At 41.0% G+C, this 6165-nt stretch overlaps 1 protein-coding gene across 3 annotated transcripts in view; it reads right to left on the bottom strand.

Annotated features, from left to right (window-relative positions):
• Positions 1 to 90, bottom strand: part of LOC128699619 (zinc finger matrin-type protein 3) — a 185956-nt gene extending 185866 nt beyond the window's left edge. Inside the window, exon 1 of one of the 3 annotated variants that reach the window (XM_070083685.1) lies at positions 1 to 90. This exon is cut by the window's left edge and continues 191 nt beyond it. The gene's annotated coding sequence lies outside the window, so the exon portion shown is untranslated. The other 2 variants (XM_070083688.1, XM_053792348.2) reach the window with 2 other exon arrangements.
• Between the last annotated feature and the right edge of the window lie 6075 nt (positions 91 to 6165).

The raw sequence follows: 6165 nt of genomic DNA, 5'->3' as shown, positions 1-6165 counted from the left end.
CTGCGCAAGGAATTGCGTTAAATAATACTTTAGCTTGATCATATATTAATAAACTTAGATCAATAGCTTGTAAATGACATGTTTCCCTGGAATGAAGGAAGAGGTTAATCCTGTCAACACGTGTTCGGCTTCCTGTGTGAGTATCCTTATTATTTAATTAAGTACACATTTTACTTTACAGAATCTTACTATGGCTTGTTTTTGTTACTTCCTAAAACGCAATGAGTCATTTTATTTTCTTCCAAGCATCGCCGGTAGAGTATTTCTACATCAGTATCAGATACCTTTAAGCCCAACACATGAAAACTTCCAGGAAGACTGAGAGCTTTAATTAATTAAGTTTATTTAGCTACAGGTACACATAAATACAGTTACACAAATTATCATGTATAGTAACATGTGTAAATTACCTAGGATATCCCAAAAAGTCAGACAAATGACCCAAAAAGTCAAACATACCCCCCAAAAAAATCAAACAATAACCCCCCCCCCTCAAAAAAAAAGGCATTTTGCCCAGCCAGGATATGACTTCTAGCAAAACGGGATTTTTAGTTTTTACGTTCAGTTGGCAACGCACGCGCTTCACGTACTGAATGTCCGTGTCTCAAGCCCTGGCATTTTTCTTTACACCTGCTCTCCCTATTCAGTAAGTGGGTACCTGAGTGTTAGTCACTTGTTATGGATCGCATCCTGGGGCAAGACTAAAGGGCCCCAATGGAAATATTAAACAGTGCTCGATGACGCACAGACTTTATTAAGTAATCTTGGGTGGTTAACCCTCCTGGTTAAAAATTTGAGTACCTAAAAGGCCCAGGAGCTGTAGCTCATCACTCGAGAAGTTTATGGAGCTGGCTCTATTCCAATTCCAATGTAGATCTTAATACTACTGATTGAGAAAAGGATTTAGGAGTTCTGGTTAGCATTTCATTCATTCATTAAAGATTTGCCGGTACTTCCGGCCCGGGTCTTCTCCAGATGGTGACCCGGCGGTGGCCCCCTAGGCGGGGGTGTCGTTCGTCTTCTTCATTCTTCTATCCTCTCTTGGGCCCTCCGGTTGGAGGGTAACTTCTTCTATCTTGCATTGACTTCCCCAGTGGGGAGTCTCTGGTTAGCAGTAATCTAAAACCAAGACAACAGTGCATTAGTGTTCGCAATAAAGCTAACAGAATTCTTGGCTTCATATCTATAAGTATAAATAATAGAAGTCCTCAGTTTGTTCTTTAACTCTATATATCCTTGGTTAGGCCTCATTTAGACTATGCTGCTCAGTTCTGGTCACCGTATTACAGAATGGATATAAATGCTCTGGAAAACGTACAGAGGAGGATGACAAAGATGATCCCATGTATCAGAAATCTTCCGTATGAGGATAGACTGAGGGCCCTGAATCTGCACTCTCTAGAAAGGCGTAGAATTTGGGGGGGGGGGATATAATCGAGGTGTATAAATGAAAAACAGGAATAAATAAAGAGGATGTAAATAGCGTGCTGAAAATTTCCAGACAAGACAGGACTCGCAGCAATGGTTTCAAGTTCGAAAAATTCTGATTCAGGAAGGATATAGGAAAGCACTGGTTTGGTAATAGAGTTGTGGATGAGTGGAACAAACTCCCGAGTACAGTTATTCAGGCTAAAACGTTGTGTAGTTTTAAAAATAGGTTAGATAAATACATGTGAGTTGTACCTAACTAGCTTGTGCTACTAGGTCTGATGCCTTTCTCCTTCCTTAAGTGGAAGTGACCTGACTAGGTGGGTCATTGGGCTGCTTAGGGGGGAATGGACCTGCGTCGCATGGGCCAGTAGGCCTGTTGCAGTGTTCCTTCTTTCTTATGTTCTTGTCATTCATGATTAAAATCTGAGAATGGGGCAAGGCCTGGTGAAGATATTTTATATTTCGCTACAAATATGACCTTTAAGCACAGGATGCTCTCACTACGTGGTCACGTATAAAATATTATGAGCTGCCATAGTGAATACACTTGCACTATGTTGCGTTAGGTCTAGGTATGCCTGGAGGGTGTTTCGGGGGTCAACGCCCCCGCGGCCCGGTCTGTGACCAGGCCTTGCGTTGGATCAGGACCTGATTAACCAGGTTGTTACTGCCGGCTCTTTCTTGAAGACAGCCGGGGGGGGATCTATTGGTAATCTCCCCTTCTGTATGCGGGGAAGCAGTTGAACAATCTTGGGCCGCTGACACTTACTGTGTTGTCTCTTAGTGTACTCATGGCACCCTTGCTTCTCAATGGACAGATGTTTCACCGCCTGCCGAGTCTTTTGCTTTCGTAGGGAGTGATTTCCGTGTGCAGATTTGAGACTAGCCCCTCTAGGATTTTCCATGTATCTTTCTCGCCTGCGTTCCAAAGAGTGTGGATCAAGGGACTTCAACCGTTCCCAGTAATTTAGATGTTTTATTGTATTTATATGTGCAGTGAAAATTCTCTGTATATTCTCCAGTTCTGGGGCATAAAATAAAAAAATGATCACTGTAACACAAAACAGTACCCACATGTGTATTAAATCCTCCAAATAATATATGTAAATCATCCATAAATTTACAAATAACCCGTACTTAGGAGAGGAATTAGGGCGTGTTTCCTTAAGATACCTGCTGTCCATTTTCACCTGTCAGTAAAATAGGTACCAGGGTGTTAGTCGACTGGTGTGGGTCGACCATCCTAGGACAAAATTGACCTAATTTGCCCGAAATGCTTTGCATAGCATGGGGCTCTATATATATATATATATATATATATATATATATATATATATATATATATATATATATATATATATATATATATATATATATATATATATATATATATATATAATATATATAATATATATAATATATATATATATATATATATATATATATATATATATATATATATATATATATATATATATATATATATATATATAATATATAGGGAGGTACCACCTCTAGAACTGTTATGGGGACCCTCATCCTCAGAGAAAAGAATAAACTTGCTTCAGGGAAAACTCAAGATTCTCCCTGAAGCTGTTTGAGAATTTTCTCCTACCACCCCCTATATTATGTATATATATTTTATTTAAAGACAAAATACATTGACAAAACATTCACAAAAATATGATACAAAGTAAAACAACATAGGTAGCTCAGAGCTACATCTCGAATACTTCGTCCAGCTCCCCTGCGGTGGGCTGCGTGCCCAGAATGCTGCAGGCATTTCCTCTCTGGATCGCAACACTGAGTCTCTGAAAGAGGAAGCTGGTCGCCCTGTGGTCCTTGGTTTCTATGATGAGCTTTTCACCCAGCTCTTTGAGGAACTTTAGAGCACACTTGCCCCATGCTCCAAGGGTCTCCGACCCTATTGGAATGAAGTTATAGCAAGGGGGAAGGTCTTCATATTTTCGGATCTTCTGGGTCTCCCTGTGGCTGGCAGCTCCACCCCCTTCCACTACAGAGTATGGCAAGTAGGTGTCTGCCAATGTGGCAGCACAGGTGTAGTCCCAGGCAATCTGCTTTCCATCCTTCCAGGGTAGCATAGTGGTTCCATCAGGACGCTTTTGACTTCCATCAGACCTCTGTACTTGGGGTTCCCGTTGAGCTGGGCAACGGGCTGTGGCGAGGCTTCTCTTTATTATGTCATTGATCTCATGTCTGGCATACTTCCCTTCTGCTGTGTGGCACACGAGACCATGGAGTCCGAATTGATCAGCTGTCGCCCTGCCGCAAATACACCTATGTTCGGTGAGGATGGGGGCGGCTAGGCGAAGAGCAACACCAATCCGAATGGCCTGTGGGTCGAGACGGGTGCCCAGGGAGGAATTGGGAACAGCTAACAGGAAATCTCCTGAGTGTGGTGCCTTCACTGCCAGGAGACGAGCTTTGTTCTTTCCTGAAGCATTGGAGAGCATTGTGTTGGCGATTTTTTCCATGATCGGTTTGTCCCAGTGGGACTGTTTGTGCTGTTTGGGAGGAGCTGGTCTACTGGAGGAGTCTGTAAGGGTGTCCCACCGAATTGCTGCTTCAGTAAACCTGGGGTCTTGAGCTCCTACCAAGTCTCTCAAGCGTTCGGGGACTATCTTCTTGACTAATGCACTGGAAGCCAAACACGAAGACAGAAAAGCAGGTAAAGCAACATGCGTTGCTTTACGCACCCCTATACCTCCCAGTCGCACTGGGAGGGTTGCCTGATCCCATTGCTCATCCTCTAGTGACAGGTTCAGTGCCTTCTTAAAAGTTGATCTCAGGTGTGCGTCATATTCATCGAGTGTTGGGTTGTCAAAAGAGGGTGCACACCTCAAGAAGTAAGTGAGTCTTGGCATAGTAAGACACCTTGTGAGGAGATACAGAGCATCATGGGCATCAAGATCGCTTATTCTCTCCTCCATTCTCATAAGGTCATTCAATTTGTCCCTGAGGACAGTATCGATGGCCTGGTGACCCAGATATATATATATATATATATATATATATATATATATATATATATATATATATATATATATATATATATATATATATATATATATATATATATACAGTAGTATGTTATTGATGTCGGCTAGACCTGTATACCTTGTACATGTACTTGCAGAAATAATTATTATTATAAAGTTTCGGTCAGTCCACCCTCCATGCTTATATCAGCACTGGTGAGAACTCCTCCAGATGGATTATAAAAATTACAACTGACTTCCGAATGAATCAGATACTTGATCCATTACAAGCAAGACAACAACGAAACTTTCCCGCACCATGGGAAATTACCTCTCCAAGCCACTATTCCGCCTTGTCCCTCTAAAGAACTTCTTAAAAAGCAGGATGCAAATTGTTTGTTGATACACAAATAACCCGCACATAAAAGAGAGAAGCTTACGACGACGTTTCGGTCCGACTTGGACCATTGACAAAGTCACACTTGTTATGTTTGTTGATATTTTTGTTCACTTATCCACCGGCGCAACTGGTAGTGCTGATGTTGTCATATAAAGTGATGGCTTTCCAATAGAAATTGGAGCAAGTAAGTAAGTTTATTCAGGTATACACAAATACAGTTACACAGAATTATCATACATAGCAGCATATGTGTAGAGAACCTAGAATAACCCAAAAAAGTCAGACAGAGTGACTTATTTCCATTGGGGTCCTTTTACCTTATTATTATAATATAAAGGTTATAATATTTTCTTATTATTCTATAATGAAGATAACATCTTATTATCATACTAAAAAGAGTATCTACTACACGAGGGTCATTAAGACTATCTACAATACGAGGGTCATTACTAGGAATAAGGTAATATTTACACGTATGTTAGCTAAAAAATAGAAATTCATCCCCCTCCCTTTCTGTAGCTACATTCATCAGACACCTTTTGGCACTCTTCTTGAACTGGTTCATGCTATGACTTGCTTTGACATGTGCGGGTAGTCTGTTCCATTCCTTTATTGCTGTACAATAAAAGGTGTTTGAAGCCTGGCCACTGACTGTGGGTACTACAAAGTTGTGCTCTCTCCCCCTAGTACTATGATTGCTTTGGTTCCCAACCTTGACAAAATTGACAGCAAGATATTCTGGACACTGTTTGTGAGCAATTTTATAAACATGATTTAGCTTCAGTTGTTTTACTCTGTCTTCAACATTCAGCATATCCAACTGCTGTAATTCATCCTGGCCTACATGTTCTCTTTGTCCCAGCCCCAGGATGAATCTTACGATTTTGTTCTGGGTGATTTGCAGTCTATCTTTCAGTTTTTTTGTCAAGGCAGAGTACCAAGAAGAGCAAGCGTAATCCATATGGCATTGTATAAGGGCTAGACATAGGGTCCTGCGAGCCTCAGTAGGTAGACACTGTGCTTGTCTATACAGGAACTTCAGTCTGGCATTCGCTTTCTTTACTACACTGTTCCCTATCAATTCTCCTGACATGCATGGGTCAAAGGGGATTCCCAGATATTTTACTGATGAAACCAAAGTGATGGGCTCCCCATTACACTGAACATTAAAATTATTTACCCTTCTCAGTTTATGTTTCGTGCCAAAGAGAATGGCTTCAGTTTTCCCGAGGTGTAATGATAGTTTGTTGTCTACTAACCATTTGCTGCACGACTCCAGTTCCAGTGTTAAAACATTAGCTATTCAATTCAATTCAATTCAATTCAAAGTTTATT

Source organism: Cherax quadricarinatus, chromosome 10 (assembly GCF_038502225.1).
Source record: "Cherax quadricarinatus isolate ZL_2023a chromosome 10, ASM3850222v1, whole genome shotgun sequence".
Lineage (NCBI taxonomy): Eukaryota > Metazoa > Arthropoda > Malacostraca > Decapoda > Parastacidae > Cherax > Cherax quadricarinatus.
Note: the sequence above shows the minus strand (reverse complement) of the source record. Positions and strands in the feature narration are given on the sequence as shown.